The sequence below is a fragment of the Poecilia mexicana genome, unplaced genomic scaffold (assembly GCF_051168715.1).
Source record: "Poecilia mexicana isolate PSO_F unplaced genomic scaffold, ASM5116871v1 scaffold_11, whole genome shotgun sequence".
In the NCBI taxonomy this organism is placed as follows: Eukaryota; Metazoa; Chordata; class Actinopteri; order Cyprinodontiformes; family Poeciliidae; genus Poecilia; species Poecilia mexicana.
In genome coordinates this window covers 10827074-10843489 of record NW_028263380.1, presented here as the reverse complement: position 1 = coordinate 10843489, position 16416 = coordinate 10827074, and positions in this window count along the sequence as shown.

Below are 16416 nucleotides of genomic sequence, written 5' to 3'. Positions count from 1 at the left end.
CAGTTCCTGCAGAGGACACGTGGAAGAATTTTTGGGTCGTCATAAAGTTTTTGAGTCCAGCAGGGAGGGTGAAAAAAAAAAAAAAAAAAAAAGACAAAGCAGGAATGAAAAAAAATCCTGACTCCGCCTCAGCATTATGACTGGCTGCAAGAGATCGTCTGGTCAACAAACTGAGCAGCAACAAGAGCAGACACTCCCTGAAGCAAAGAAAAAAAAACAACCTATGTGTGTGTGTTTATGCTGCGAGGAAAGATGGTAGGAATCCAGCGACAGACAAGTTCTGAATATTTTTACTATGCAAAGTGCTGAATTTGAAGTTTATTCTGAAAATCTGTTAACTGAACTTCATTCTTGGATGTGAAAGTTAGAACCCACTAAAGTCACATATGAAAGTGTTGGTGAGTCAGACTAGAAGTGAACAAACCCTGGAAGAGAAGTGCTCTAATAATGTGGAAGCATCACTATTGTAGCACATTGACTAAACCGCTCAACAAAATAGTTTGTTTGGCGATTTGCCACAGGTGCAGGATGAAGCCTGATTTAGCATAATCAGACACTGGGAAATATGGTTCACCTGCAGCAATCTGTGATCATGTGCATTTCTTTTGATCACCATCTGGAGTCTGTAAGCAAATAGTTCTTCCAAGCTGTGCAGAAACGGTTCCTTGTTGTGTGTTGGGACAGCTTTTAGGGCTTAGATTTGATTAAACTTTGTAATACCGACACCGCTGCAAAGCTGACTTACTAAAATGCCATACTGGAGCTACAAAGTTCACACTTGTTCAGTCAGCAGTGAAGAAAGTGTGTTTCTGAAGGAAATAAAACTCCAACAGAATTAAAAGGCAGCAATCTGGGGGGGTTCTCTTGTTTGTACTGGAGAGTCATCAAACATTATAAAGTAAAAATAGCAAAAATATTCTGTAACCCCCAGTAAAAATATATGAAAATTTTTATATTAAATTAATTTTTATGGGAGTACTATTATTTAACTGGGGAAAAAAAGTACAAACATCCAGCCTTTAATGTGAGTATGTCAAGTCAAAGTAGAAAAACTCACACATTAAAAAAATTACTTTTTTTTTTTTTTTTTTTTTTTACAAAATTAAGACTTAAATTTCTTTGCTCTAATGAACTCTTGGAGTTTGTCCGTGGTGTGACACAGAGGCACATTCATTTTTAATATTTCTATGAGTAAGTGCTCAAAACGGGGAGGACGTAACATTCGTGTAAGTTGGATGTTATAATGTTCTTAAATCGGGTCACGAGGAGTGAAGACGGTGGCAACAATCGGTGTTTATTTTGAGAATTTATTTTTCCTGTTGATTTGAATTCATTCAAGTGTGACGTGGAGACAAAGCAGCACTAATGAAAACACTTATTCAGGATTTTCTCCAAACTGAATGACTGAATATTGTGTGAAGCTCTTTGTGGTCGTGTGAACTATACAAGCACTTTACCATGCTAACTGATCATCTACCGGTTAGCATGGTGGTTCTGTGCAGAAAGCCTTGAGCAACCTAAAATCTCTTTATAATTTGCCTCATGGGAGCCAAGATCTCTGATAAATGCATGATGTTCCTGAATAATAGTGTATTCAACCATTTTATTGCACTTATTTTTATTTATTTTTTTATAAAAACAAAAACAGATAAACGTCAGATATAAACCCAAGGCCCCTGCAAAGTCGAATCAGCACATATTTCCTCTACCCTTTATCTGCTATTGTCTTTGAAATAGGTCATGTACACCACAGGTTGACAAAGTAGAGCAATGCCAACACTTGAAATTCAAACTCAACTTTAGATTTCTACATTTTTTGCTCTCAATAAAACATCTTTAGCCTCCACCTTTGCGTTACAAGTGTAAATGATCTATAACATAAACAGCAGCGACCCGGTTATGGAGCCTTACGGGCTCTCACGGGATTTTCAACTGATTTGTGCATTCATTCGTTGCGCGCGCACACACAGGAATAAATTGATGACGTCTAAATAAGTTTTCCGATTGGGTATTGAAGTCTTTCTCTGTTTCTGACATTGCGTTAGTTCATTTTCTTCCTCGTGTCGTTTATCTCTGAGCCTTGACTCATACAAGCAAACAAAACAAACAAAAAAAAAAACAAACGTGTGTTTCTCTTCAAATCTGACTCAAACATCACATCTGTTTGTCATTGTGAACTGAGAATAGAGAAGCAAAACATTAGAGATCGGTAATGAAATCGGTCTCAAAATGAAAAGATGCAAAGGTAACTGTTGCAGCAAAGGTTGGCTGACAATATGCAATGCGAAGAGGAGGAATCAGAGAAGCGATGTGAAGGAAAGCAGAGGCAGTAACCAGACACAGAAATCTCTCAGTGGACGTCAGCCAGCAGGCATGTACTAATGCTTCAGCTATGTCATGGGCTGCCTCCTCTACCTCCTCCCTTCTCTTTCTACCCCTTCTTTTTTTCAACCTTCCTCTCTGACTTTACCCAGCCCCCTCTCTGAGCTCAATCGTACCCTGATTTCCATCACTTTCTTAACTCTGCAGTCACCCAGCAGCTTCTGACTCACGCCGTCGATACAGACGTCTGGCACATGCCTTGTATGTGCGACGTCATCACAAACAAAAGTCGGTTACATTGTGAAGCTTCTCTCTCCAAGAGCTTCGGGGTGAAATTAGTGTTCTGGGATCATCCAACTTCCACCGTTTGTCAAAGCCTCAGCAGAAAAACAGGCTAGCAAAAGCCATGATGGTGATTTTCCGTTAAAGCCCTGAGAAGCCGGTGGGAGAGAGGGAGTGGGAGGGGCCAGACAAAAGAAGCTGGAAAAAAATAATACAAGCATCTGTAATTCTCTGCAGGAATTTCTTCCAACATCAGCCAGACCTCTAAATGCAGGAAGCAGATGAGGGTAGCGCTCGCTACTCACTGGCCTTCAAACACAAGACGAACCTTACTTATGGGCAAATTTAGAAGAGGAAAAATTTACATTAGTAACAATCTGAAGGTTGGTTTTATTTATGAAAAACTGCAAGACCAATCCGAGCGATGCTGTGAATTCAATAGTTTTACTTGCCGTCGAAATCAATTGTTTTTGGTTGCAGTAGCTACAGTAAAAAACTTTCATGTAACAGAAAGACACATTTTGGTCAGTCTTCTCACGCCGCATGGGATGATGTCATCGGGTCGCCAAAATAGCCACCAGGTTGGTAGGGGGTGCAGACTTTACTAATGAAGGTAATGTGGGAACGGCAGCCCCCGCCACTTTAAGACTCACGTGTCCACCATATGGCTCCACCAGGATTTAATCTGTTCCAGGTGCTCAGTGAGACTTTGTTTTTTTTGTGTGTTTTTTTGTTTAAAAAATGTTGGTAATCGTCTTTCACATGCACAGAAGCACAAATTCGCGCATCCACGTGTGACAACAGGAGCACAGGAATTTGATCAAGGATTCATGTGCAAAGATGAAACCTTCCTACCACAGCAACGCTTGTCGTCAGTTTTTAATGGAGTATTCAGGAAACATAAAGCACCTCAAGCTGAGCTACGAGGGAACTAACTCTGGGAAAGAAATATTATGTCAGCAAGTTGCATTTATTTAACATTGCTGTTATTACACTGGGAAATTGCTGCTTCCAGTAACAATTACTAAATTATGACAAATTTCTTTTTTTTTTTTTTTGGATTCTTGGATTACCAGTATCTGGTCCCGGCCTTCGCTACACAGCAGCAGCTCCAACCACATGCCGCCCTCAGGCCCGGGCAGCTTTTAGGACTCTTATTAACACACTAACTCCCAAACAAACTACATGCATGTGGTTATTGTTGCTCAACAGGAACGCACCTGGGGTTTTCCTCCTGTAAACTCTATATTTACCTATTAGTGCACTTGACACTGCTAATTAAGTACCTAATCCCATTGCTATAAATGGATTGCTACCCAAGAACACACATCTGTTACAGATTATATCCTCCAAACTAGAAGTTGAAGGTTGGAAATAGACATTAATCTTAAAATTGAAAACCATTTGTTGTGGTAATGCATGTGCATATGCAGAAATGGACAGATTTGTTACCCCGCCTCCCCAGGTAGAGTTGTCTAAACAGAATAAAAATTAATTAATCCTTTATTGCGGTTGCATGGCAATAAATGGTAATAAATTAAGCCAGATAACCTAGGAATATCAGTGGAGAGAAATCTACATGTTGAAAAATAACTGGCTTTAGTTAAGTCACAATTATTGTTGCCTTTAAAAGTTATATTTTTATTTTTAAAAAAGAGGCATATTTATGCTTTACCTTATAAGTTGATCTGACTATCTAAGAGCTTCAATTAAGTGACTTTGCTGGGATATTGATACGATGTGACACAGAGGCAAGTTTTGCTCTTCAAAATGTAAAAGACATTCCCTAATTCAGCCGTGCAGAGACCACTAAAGGGGCAGGTGCTCAAAAAAAAAAGGGGCGCATCTAACTGCATTTTAGGACAGAATGTTAAAGCCACACAGCTTTCAGAGTTTAATAAACAATGATAAATTACAAAACTTTGAGATATAAAATCAAGGCTAAGGAAAATCTCTATATAGAGCATACAACTATGCATATGTAAGATTTTATTCATAATTTCTTTTTGCAGGTGTATTTTGTTATAGGAAAGTATTGCTAGACACCAGACATATTTTGTCTTTACAGAATTACACTATTAAAAATATAAACAAGGGCACAATGTAACCTTTTAGTGTACGAGCTGCCTGTTTGCTACACTTGCAGTGGAGATGAAGATGGTCCATTCAGGAAAGCAGAGCTGCATCAAACTTTAAAGTGGAACAGCAGAAAAAATAAACAAAACAAAAGCAAAAAATTAATTGTTAATGCATGTCACCATGAGAAAACCCTACTGAGTTTTGCTTAAAAAAAACTTTTTTGAAAATTAAAATCAAATTTTTGTCTCATGAAGTAAAAGAATTATTTGCAAAACAAACTTATTTGTGCATGTCAGAAATCTTTTCTCGCTATTCTAAGTTTTTGTTTGTGACTCAAAGTTTTGCTTGTGATTCTCACATGACGTCGTGGGCAGGGCCCAAAATATTTCTAATGTGTGCAAATAAAAATTTATGTTTGGCAAATAACTTTTTAAGTTCACGAGACAAAAATGAGTTATTTAATTTTTTTAAAAAAAGTTTTTTTAAACAAAACCTTTTGTTTAAAAAAAAAAAAGAAATCATTACAATTCCAAAAGTTTTGATTACAATTTTATTTTACTTAACTGAGGTTAGTTTTTTTGTTTTGTTTTGTTTTTTTTTTTTTTTCATTGAAAAATTGGGAAACAAATTTAACTTCATACTCTGCGAACCAGACCCTAAACTTAAAGTCTAGATTGATTTTTTCCCCCTTCATTAATGACATGCTTTTATTGGACAATACATACATTATCCATTATCCAATACATACATTATAGGATAATGTATGTATCGATTATTACATACATTATATCTGCCATGGTAATTCAGGGTGAGTTATTTTTAATTCTAAATTAATATCCTTGTTGGACTTTTATTTAAGTGCTATTTTCCTTCAAGATACATTTACCTAACGCTAGAATAAATTCTATGTACATTATGCAGCAAAGGAAATTAGCAGAACGGACATTTATCCATTATGGAGATGACAGGTTTTGGACAGGCGATGTGCCCCTATGGACCTTACCAAGCTCCGCCTAGAAACGCCCCCTAAAATCCCACGTGGCTGCATGTCTCACAAACAAAGCCTTGCGGAGCTTAGTTTCTATGTAAACATGGCGTCTTTCATTTCGACTGACTCTCTACAAAGTATTTCTGAGTCGATTAATGTAGCATTTCTGCCGGATTTTCACAAAATATCAGCCACGACAATGGACAGGGGAACCAACAAGTTCATGTCATCTTTTTTGGACGACATCAAGGTGTTTGAGCCACGCGATGCCTCCAACATTGTGCGCGTCACAGCGAAATGCTACCGGTCGATGAGGAAAACAGCAGATCCTCACACCCTCAGCATATAGCTGTGGACAAGATCACTGATGCCTATAGTTCTTGCAAGGCTGGGTAAGTCGGGCATTCATAGTTTTGAGAGTTACTTTTGAAATCAGTGATTTCTGTTGTTGGCAAATGTTTGAGTGTGCCTAGGCCTGATACTCTGTGCTAGCGTGGCTAACACGATTACAGTTTAGTAAAAAGCCTTTCCAGGTCAAATAAAATCTTTAATGTGTGTCAGATACGGTACATATTGCATATTGATCTGTTCAGCTAACGTAAGACTGTGTTACAGACAGGCTTCAAGGTGTAGAAGTTGTATCGGTACTGCCATTATGCTGTACTTAGCTAAAATGTTTTCATAATGGATGTTTTTATTACTGAAGCTGTAAAGCAGAATCTCAAATGGATAAACAATCACTCAAAATATCCCCATTCACTAAACACAAAGAAAGCAAAGCAATAATATTTACACCAGCACACACTCCTTTGTTCTTATTGATCCTACGATGGTTGAGCTGCAAATGCGGTCGTGCACAAGCTTTGATCCAAGCTAGGCTTTCCGTTTCAGATTTTGGAAATCTGTAAATTTTAGTTCCACAAATACGATCAGGATACCTGACATCGCCTGTACAGATGCCCCACTGACAGCGGAGAACCATTCTTTTTCGAGTCCTGACGCAAAAACTTTCTGCCGGTCTGCTAGTCCACAATGTACATTGGCATGTGTTTACTACTGTAGCTTGTGTTAGTGAGACGGTCACGCACGTGGTAACTGCGCTGTGACGTGAAATGGGCATTAGCCATTGAAACGCGGCCCCTGTGGTAAGGTCCATTGCATAAGCGATACTGAAGAACGACTGCTATCATTAATGATACAGGGAAGAAGCATTTTTGTTATCTTGCTTTGCTAACAAAGTCGTTAGCTAGCAGCTAGCTAATAGCACAACAACGACAGCCTGCATGATAAAAATACTGAATGATAGATAAGAACAGTTTTTCCTCACCTGGCTGTCTCCTCCCGCTCAGTAGTTCTTCAGAGAAAGGCAGACCCAGAGGCCTGTCAGTGTCTGTTGTATTTCATTACCTCTCTGCTTAAACCGATACTCCGTGCTGAAGCAGAAACGATACTTCAACATTTTCCGTTAGCAAGTCTACTCCACTTTATTCACCAAAAACGTTTTTTTTAATTCACCAAAAACTGTTCTGTAATCTGGAACGTTCACTACGTTCAGCTCCAGTTAGCCGCTTTATCTCACTGCGCGAGAGGCAATAGCGTCATGCGTCACGGGGAAAAGGTCAAAGGTAACAAGGTGATTATTATGTTGTTTTTCTTAAAAAAAAAAAACACAACAAAAAACAAATGAATTTAGTACATGTTATGTGTCAGAGGCCTTAGGAAATAATAATAATAAGTAAAAAAATAAATAAAAAATTGACCAAAAGGGCACTTGGGGGCAAGGAGCAAAAGGGGCAGGTGCTCAAGCACCCCGAGCCCCTCCTTTGCTCATGCCTGCCCTAATTTGAAACAAATCTCAGTCTGAATCTCAGGACCAGAATGTGCAACGCTGAAATTAAAAGGAACTGCTTGGATACAATTTTTGGTACATTTCAAAGACAACAACTTCATGTTTACACTCTAATATTTGATCTGTGGGGATGGATTCTCACTGATGCCCACACACATAATATAAATTTTAGGGTCCAAATATTACAAGTTGATTTAAAAAGGGAAAGAAAAGCTTGAGAAAAATGTTGGTTAATTGTAATCGATATTGTCATCTCTATCTTAAACACAAATACCTGAATTGAATCTTTCGCCAATATCAGGTAATCCGTGTTTATAAGGAGGATGGTAAGAGAGGTAAAAATAAAATAAAAAATCCCCTTAGCTCAATATTGGATGCTGTGTAAGTGGTTCTTTTTCAAAGACACTGGAAAACTTATACAGAAAAGTTTTTAAAAATATATGTATGAAAATCAGAATTCACTGTTTTAGAGAAGTTTGATGATCCAAAGCGCATACCCAAGTCTCACAGCCATTTCACCCCCGTGGCAGAGATCCCGTAGAAAACCTAAGATATGCACTAAATCTATTCCATTTTAAATGTTTTAGACTTAATTTTGCGTACAAGTATTGTTATATATATGTAAGCATCATTATCACATACCAGAATATAAGTGTACAGTAGGTGCTTGTTTTGGAGAACGATGCTGTCGTTATTTCAGATCAGTGTTGGTTAAAGACATTGCAGATATTTTGAACCAGGTACTCGTTCCTACACTAACACTCCAACATAAAACAACAAAAATAAAACTCATTTCATTCAAGTTCAAGCTCAGAAATAAAGCTTTTAGGAAGTGACTCTCTCCGCGAATGAGCTTAAATTTCTCTTTTTGGGATCTCTGCATGTGTTTTCTCTGGACAGCAACCCTAACATTTGGATGCAGACAAACTGCAATGCAGGCAGAGAGGAAAAGACGAACCGAAAAGCAGAACGGCCCAGAGAAACGGGAGGAAGAGCAGGAGGTTTGGTGAAGTAGATTTTCATGTGAAGAAAGTGGAATGTAATCTGAGCAACCTTTAGGGACAGAGAAAAACTTTTTTCATTCATCACAGAAAGGAAAAGACCAAGTAAAAAAAAAAAAGTGTTTTTGCTTCGTTTGATATTCATTTTATTATTATAACACTCAAGATACCTTAGATATACCAAAGCAAGTCTGCTGACAACAGCTTTATCTGGCATTGGTCTTCCTTCGGCTGTGACGGTGTCTGTTTCTCTCAGCTCAGGCTTTCCCTTTGCAGCCGCCTCCCAGCCCCCTCTCTCCCCTCGTAGGTTTGCGGGTGGAAAAAGCGACACTGCTGCAGACTGAAATGAAAAAGATAACGGCGCTCCCAGACAGAGCAATCAAGTGCACACAAAAGGAGAAGATTTCAAAATCTGAGCTACATGCTACATAAAATACGGTGCTGCTGTATTCCATTGCCTCATCAAATAAAATAAAAAATAATAGAAAAAGACACACAGATGACCTGGTCTGTGTGAAAAAGGGACTGTCCCTCATCAATAAGCAATTCATTTAGTGGCAAGTGATTTTTTTTTTTCAGGCTGGTATTTTAAGATGTTGCTTCAAATTTCCACATAATGTTCTTTGTTCACGGTGCCATGCGTTTTGTGAAATGCACCAGTCCTTCCTACACCAAAGCACCCACACAACATGATTCTGCAACATATACATCACAGTTGGGATGATGCTCTATAGGGTTGCAATCTAACCCTTTTTTTTTTTTTTCTAGGAAATGAAATAATACCAATTATTACCAAAGATTTCATTCTACTTTCATTGGACCACTGGATATGTCTTTGAAAACAAAATATTTCTCCTGGTGTTCCTTCATAAAATTCAGTCAAGCTTTTGTATGTTTGTCTTGAAATAATGACTTCTTCCTTGCTCGGTGGCCCTTCAGCCTTGTTTTGGTACAGAATCTGCCTCTGTAAATCTTCTTCAACACAGGACCCGTCTTCTTTTTGAACTGTTTGACAACTGGACATCCCTTAAAATTCAAACAAATAATTGTGGCACCTTCAGGCTTCTGGAAATTGCACCCTAGGGTGAACCACTTGTGGACAACCACAATTACCTTCCCGTTTGATGTAACACAAGGAGATAGTGTTTGATGTGAACAAACATTAATCCAAAGCTCTGCCTCAAACCAACGAACACAGTCATACCGTCATCAAATGGGGCTTTCATAAATTGTTTAAATGCACAATAATCCTAATGCATGTGAACTTTAAAGTTTTGAAAAAAAAAGAACAAAAATCTTGCTTAATCTTTACTTGCTTAACGGACAAAAATACATTTGTTGTACATTGGTATTGGCTTCAAATTCCATTAAAAAAGTCTTAACACCAGTTCACCGTAACTGGGGATGGGCTTCAAAAGGCAGAGGCCTGGCATGGTTGCCTAGCTGCAGATCATAGGTTGGATTTAGGTTTAAATTCCAGATCATTTGTTTGAGGGCTGCCTCAAGGGCTCAAGTTTCACATTGACCAAATTTCAGTGTCGACTTTCCATGTTCTGCCTCCTTCTGCATGGGTGGGGCCTGCTTTGGTTAAAAACCTAAGAAATAGAAATCATTTATGAAAAAAAATATATATAATGAATTGTAATTAGTTAGTCATGCTACATAGATGAAACCTCCACCACCCAATTGAGATGTTGACTCAGAAGAAACTATGAGAAACCTGCGAAAGATGGGGAAGACATTTGTTTCCTTGTCAGCATTTATTTAAATACCTCCCATTCTTTTGGTGAAAGAAGGTAAACATAAAGTCAGGCATGAAGGGACTGTCAGCTAATCTTCAGAAAGTTTGCAACCCCTCCCCTCTAACTTTGACCTCTATTCTGCAGCTCCTAGGAGTCATCCATCATTCTTCCTGCAGGAATCCCTCTGCTTTTCTCTGTCACTATTGGGACAGAATCAGAGCCCGAGATACAAAAAAAGAGATTTAAAACTAGTTTCTTTCATTTCTTGGTGTCTATTACAGTCATCATAGAGACTATAATACTGTGGCACGTAGAGCTAGAACTAAATGGAAAAAAACACTCTTCATACTGAAAAAAATAATAATAAAAAAGATTTTCTCCTCTCTTGGAAGCCCCACCTCTCGACATCCATTAAACTAAAATAAAAGAGCAGAAACCAGAGTAATCTGGAAGAGGTGGAGCTAAAGTAGCAAAGCAACAGGAGGAGCCATAAAACTCACACAGCTGTAGCCTACTTATTAACCTACTTTATTCCCTTACGCACTCTTACAACTCCGTCGTTTGCTTTGCTGTATGTCTTTGTGAATTAAAAAGGAGTCTGTATGTTTTACTTTGGTTATTGGTGAAGTCCATTGTCTCCTCTCACTCTTGTGTGTCATCCTGTGCTTTTCCCCTCCAGATGTGTAATGATATACAGCTGTGTTGAACTTACCCCAAACCAACCAGCGAGAGAGAGAGACAAAAAGGGAGAGAGAGAGAGGTTGTTCAGACAGCTGAACTCATTTCATGTGTGCTGTAATGTGGAAACGATTTCAGTCTTCTCCCCTCTCACCGTAACACAGCTCAGCTTTAACCCCTGAAGAACCAGACAACAGTAAACTCACAGGACACGATCAAGGATGCTTGTTGCTTCCCTCCCATCGCAGCTCCACAGCTGATCGCATTTACATCATAACACGATCTAAATAAGCATCTGTAATTCCCCTTTGACATTTTGTTTAAACATTGGCAACCATTAGAACTAGTATGGTGTCGCATTCTCACATATTAATCAACTTAAAAGGTTAAATATGTAGAATCACTATTCTTGCAATAGGAAGGCACAATTAAAAAAAAAAAAAAGCTGGTGAAATGATGTAGCATTTCAACCATAGACTTCAATGTATTTTATTCTAACTACACATGAATGAATAAAAAAAAATACCGGTACCTAAGCAGACCAGTCTGTAAAACTCCTGAAGTTTGTAGATGACACCAGTGTATTGGTTTGATCCAGGACAAGGAAGAGTCTGCATACTGATGAGAGGTAAATCTGCTGAAGTACAACCTGCCACAGGAGCTGTTGGTCATCTTCCACAATGCCATTATTCAGTCTATGCTCTGCAGAGGAGAGTCCAACCACTTTTAGTTAGCTACGTTAACTTTACTTTTACTTGAGCAGTATTATTAGGAAGTATCACTATTCATAGTTGAGTAAAATTTCTGGATCTTCTAACCACAAGGTTAGCTAACTTGTAGTTAGCTAACTTCTAGTAAGCTAACTTGTAGTTAGCTAACCACAAGTTAGTTAACCACAAGCTAACACAACCTTCTGGTTGTGTTAGCCAACCAGAAGTACCCCAAAAATGCCAAGTTTCTTTGACCAGACACTTGTCGGACTTAGTATCCAAAAGGTTTCAGTTATTTTACGAGGACCTTGTAAAGTGTTTCCAAGTCAGTGATGTAATTTATTAATGTTTGTAGCTTTTTAAGTACAATTCTTAAGAGGTTTGCTTTTGTATATATTTCATCAAAGTTATGAAACAACCCTTTAACTTAGCTAACTGGTTAGCTAAGTTTGTGTTAGCAGCCACAAGTTAGCTAACACTAACTGGTTACCTAACTTTTAGCTAACTTTTTTGGTAGATAGCAAAAAGGTTAGCCACTTACCATAAACCTCTTTGGTGTTTATCTTATTAATGCCCTCCGTACCTGACCTGTCAGTTTGGGTGGACATATGTTAAGTTTGCCTGTCCATTTTTAAATGACAGGTTCAACAGTTCACCAATGTATGTTCAAATTTCGGGATATTCTTCTATAACGTTCCACAGCATTATAGTGCTCTACTTTATATTTGATTGTTTGGTCTTTGTGATTCTGTTCCTGATAAAAAGAAGCTGATCCTTTCATTCTGTGGGGATGGTGCTACTGGTGGGATGAGTCGTGCTAGATTCCCACCAGACAGCATCTTAGGAAAACAAAAGAAATACATTTTTTGAGGCCTTCACAGAACAGCTATTTATCTTGAGATAAAATTACACACATTTGGTTGTAGAGCAACAAAGCATTTTCACAAAGAAGTTTCACTTGAACATAAACTGTACGTCTGTGTTTGAATCTGATTCATTCAGTGAAGTTGCTCACAGTGGTTAGCTAACACAAAGGTTAGCTAACTTCTGGCTAGCTAACACATGCTTTACCTTTTGCTTAAAGCTACAACAGAGTCATTTACACAAATTTTACAGGAAAGGTTAAGAAAGATTTTTGCAGTCCAAACATATTTTGTCACCTGGGGCTAATATTTTTCCAACCTTTTGTTGGTGCTCTACAGACACCCCGCGAGCATTACCCTGTGCTATGAGTATCACTCACTCCCTCTTTACACGTTCATACAGTTTCAGACAGAAGAAACACTACACATACGAACGTTCACTCATTTCCCAGTCTCACTGGATTTTTTTTCTTCTTTCTCAAACCACGGCCCAGCTCTATCTAGCAATTAACTGCCTGCCGTGGACTCTGGTGACATTGTGTGGGGATATTTCTGTCACGTTTATTATGCGTTTGCTGACCAGACTGTGAGTCATTTAGACATAGAAGCAAATCTACCAAGGGGCTGTTTCCCTTTAAGGGAGGTGCCTTGCTCTGAGTTTTGCCCTTTTCCTTTCCTTTTTTTTGAGAGAGGATTTTGCTTCTTCCCATGTCTTCAGTCCGCAAAACCCAGACTTTTAAAAATGTGCCTTTCATGTAAAATGTAACAATATATTCAGTCAGATTCAAGGGGTTTTCAAAACTCCAGCTTGCGTTCACTGATACATATTTACACACCTCTTGCCATCCACCTCTTCCTACAGGAAAATCCTATCAGGGAAGTAGCATGCATACATTTACACGTCACAATCTTGGCCAAGATGTTGTATAATTTCAGGTACTTAGGCTGAATGACTGCTTCTTAAAATCCAAGCCTGTTTTTAACTGATTCCCCTTCATTTCTTCCAGTGTTGTGCAGACACACAGGAGGGTGAACCTCACCAAAGGCCTCAGCATGCAGATATGCGCTCAGGCCTGTCTAGCCAGCCAGTAATCCAAATTCTTTAACCCAGCCTGCGTTTTCCACATTAAGAGTGCCTGGAGTCGCATATAGAGCAGAGAAGTAAGTCACTCCACAACATGAATAAGATCAAAAATGAAAAGTTACATTTCCAACAGAATCAGTTTGACTACTAATGATGTTTAAAAAAAAAAAACATGTACAGTACGACAAATTTCCTAAATAAATATCATCTGTAGATTCGGTACGGTTACGTCCTAGTCGCTGAAAGATAATATTAACACGCTTAAGAAAATTTCAAATTTTTCAGCTCCTTCATCGGAAGTAGAAAGATATATTTTGCATCTTCGTAACATTAGAATGCTACAGTCAGATAGACGGAAATCCCGACCCCTGCTTTTGCCTGTTTTAGCCAGAAAAATAACTCAAATTAAAATATTCACCTGGGCCACGTTAGTTTTCTATAATTTAATCTTAAAACACCGGAACAATATTTAAGATGCCATTGAGATCATCAGGCATAAACCAAGTCTGGAGATTTAACGATAATTCTCATTCTTCATCACTATCTTGTCACGTTCCATGCTGTGAAGGACCCCAATCTAGGGCAGCCAGGTGACTGCCTGAAAGATAATGCAGTAACGGTAATTTGCAGAGACAGCAGCCTCAAATATTTATAATAGTTTACTTTTTTAGGTGAGAAGACAGAACTATAGAATAATTAAAAAAAACATATCATAAAATTTTTAAATAATTTGTTTCCTTACAACAAGCCCGAATTCTGTCTCTCAAAGATTGTCTCAACCTTTTATGTTTTCTTCTCTTTTCTATCCACATTATTTTTATTTGGTAAAGAGTCGATGTTATTTTAAATTCCACTTTGGTAGACGGGGCTTCAATACAAACTCGTGAAAGAATGTGAAAAATGGCTTATTTTAACAATAAATACCAGAATAAATTCAAGTTTCCTTTTATCGAAGTCACTTTCTAAAACGGTGTTGCATTTTCTTTCCTATATAGAAAGTCGACTTAAGGCTTTCATGGAGCAGCCTGAATTGAAAGAAGCGTTTGGAACACAGGCTGTAATTTAAAAACCTCATCCGCCCCTGCATGTCTGCCACTATGTGCACATGCAATGCCCTGTTTAATTAGGGCCTACCTCTGTATGAGAGCTTTTTATCTCACAATGTAAACACTGTGCATTTCTTTAAAATTATCTTTCGCTCTCTACATATTGTTTTTCGTTGCTTTTGTCCAGTCTTTCTCTTCCTGCTTCAGTTCTAAACCAAAACATGAGTTTGGGAACCCAGTGGAAGAAGGATAACAGGTCGTGCTCTTTCAGACTCCTGTGAAAAATTTATTTAATATTAATTATTAAACTGAGCAAAGGGGTTCAAATTTGACTCCGCCCCCTCTCATAACCAACATTCACCAAATACAACCTTCTAAAGACATCAAATTAGTAATTAGAGTCCATCTGTGTGTTTTAAGCTCAGTATAATTAAAGATAATCTGAGGAGGCTTTTTGTTGGTGAACAAAAAGCGTCAACATGACCAAGAAAGAACTCTGGTCCAATCAGACTTAAATACATTTCTTGACCTCTTCCTGACTTTCTGATCTAAATGTAAAATGTCATGAATGGCGGAAAGCAAATGGACGTTAAATTATTAGAAGCATTGCCACCGTGAAACAAGGTGGTGGCTGAATCATGCTGTGGGAGTTTTGTTTTTCTTCTGGACAGGGAGGTTGGTCAGTTGAAGGACTGAGCAAAGTACGGGGCAATCCTGGAGGAAAAGGACTGAAACTGCAAACAAGGTACAGAGGTTCACCTTCCACTAAGTCGACGACTCTGAAACATTCGGCCACTTTTAAAATGGATGTGTTTATATCAAAGTAACTTAATTCCAGGTGACTTCGTTGACTACAAAATGATGTTAAAGTCTCTTCAATTCAACTGGTGTTGAGCTATTTGCAAAGAATGGTTTGTCTCCAATTATAACAGCCATGGAAGGCAGTTTATAGAGGTTTGACTAGGCGAGTGAATACAAATGGATACAGTTTTCAGATCATTAATAGCAAAGCATTTTTGAAAACCAATAATGGTTTACTTTGTATGACTCTATTACTAATAAAACACAAACGTTTGTAGTAGTGATGTGATAATTATCAGGGATTTACGTGAACCTTCTTGTCAATGTGGAAATCAAATATTAATACTTATGCAGAAAACATTGGGAACATTTATTCTATCATCATTTATCTGTAGAAATGTGGCTCATTTTCACATTTCTACAGATTAGTGTATCTTCCCAAAGAAATAGGCTGACAAGATAACATCAGACATTTTTTTTTTTTTTTTTTACCAGGGATGAAACTGCACGTGCACAATTGATGTTGTCCTAGAGAAAACTTACTGATTTTAAGTTGTAGTGAAGCTGAACTGGGGGACACACAGAGAGATCAAAGTGAGGATGGAGTTTAAACAGTGAATCCTTAGGGATCTGCATGCAGGCTCAGCTTACAGCACTGTGAAAGACAACAGTGGAGAAGAGCCGAACATCTTAAGATTGAAAAGTTTGCCATTTCTGGTGGAAGGTTGCATCTCAAAACTCGACTAAATCAAACCCGTGTCCATATCCACACATTTTTACGCATTACTACTTAAAACGGTTTTAAGAGCAAATGGTCTCCTGCGATTATTTGAAAGCTACAGTGTAGCAGCGTTTTTCGACTGTAATCACACAGTAAGGAGCTCTTAAAGCTGATGATGTGGAGCTTTTCAGCCATCTTTAATTCCTTGCGCTGCCTGTCTGGTCTCTTCCACCCACTTCAGGGCTTCAGA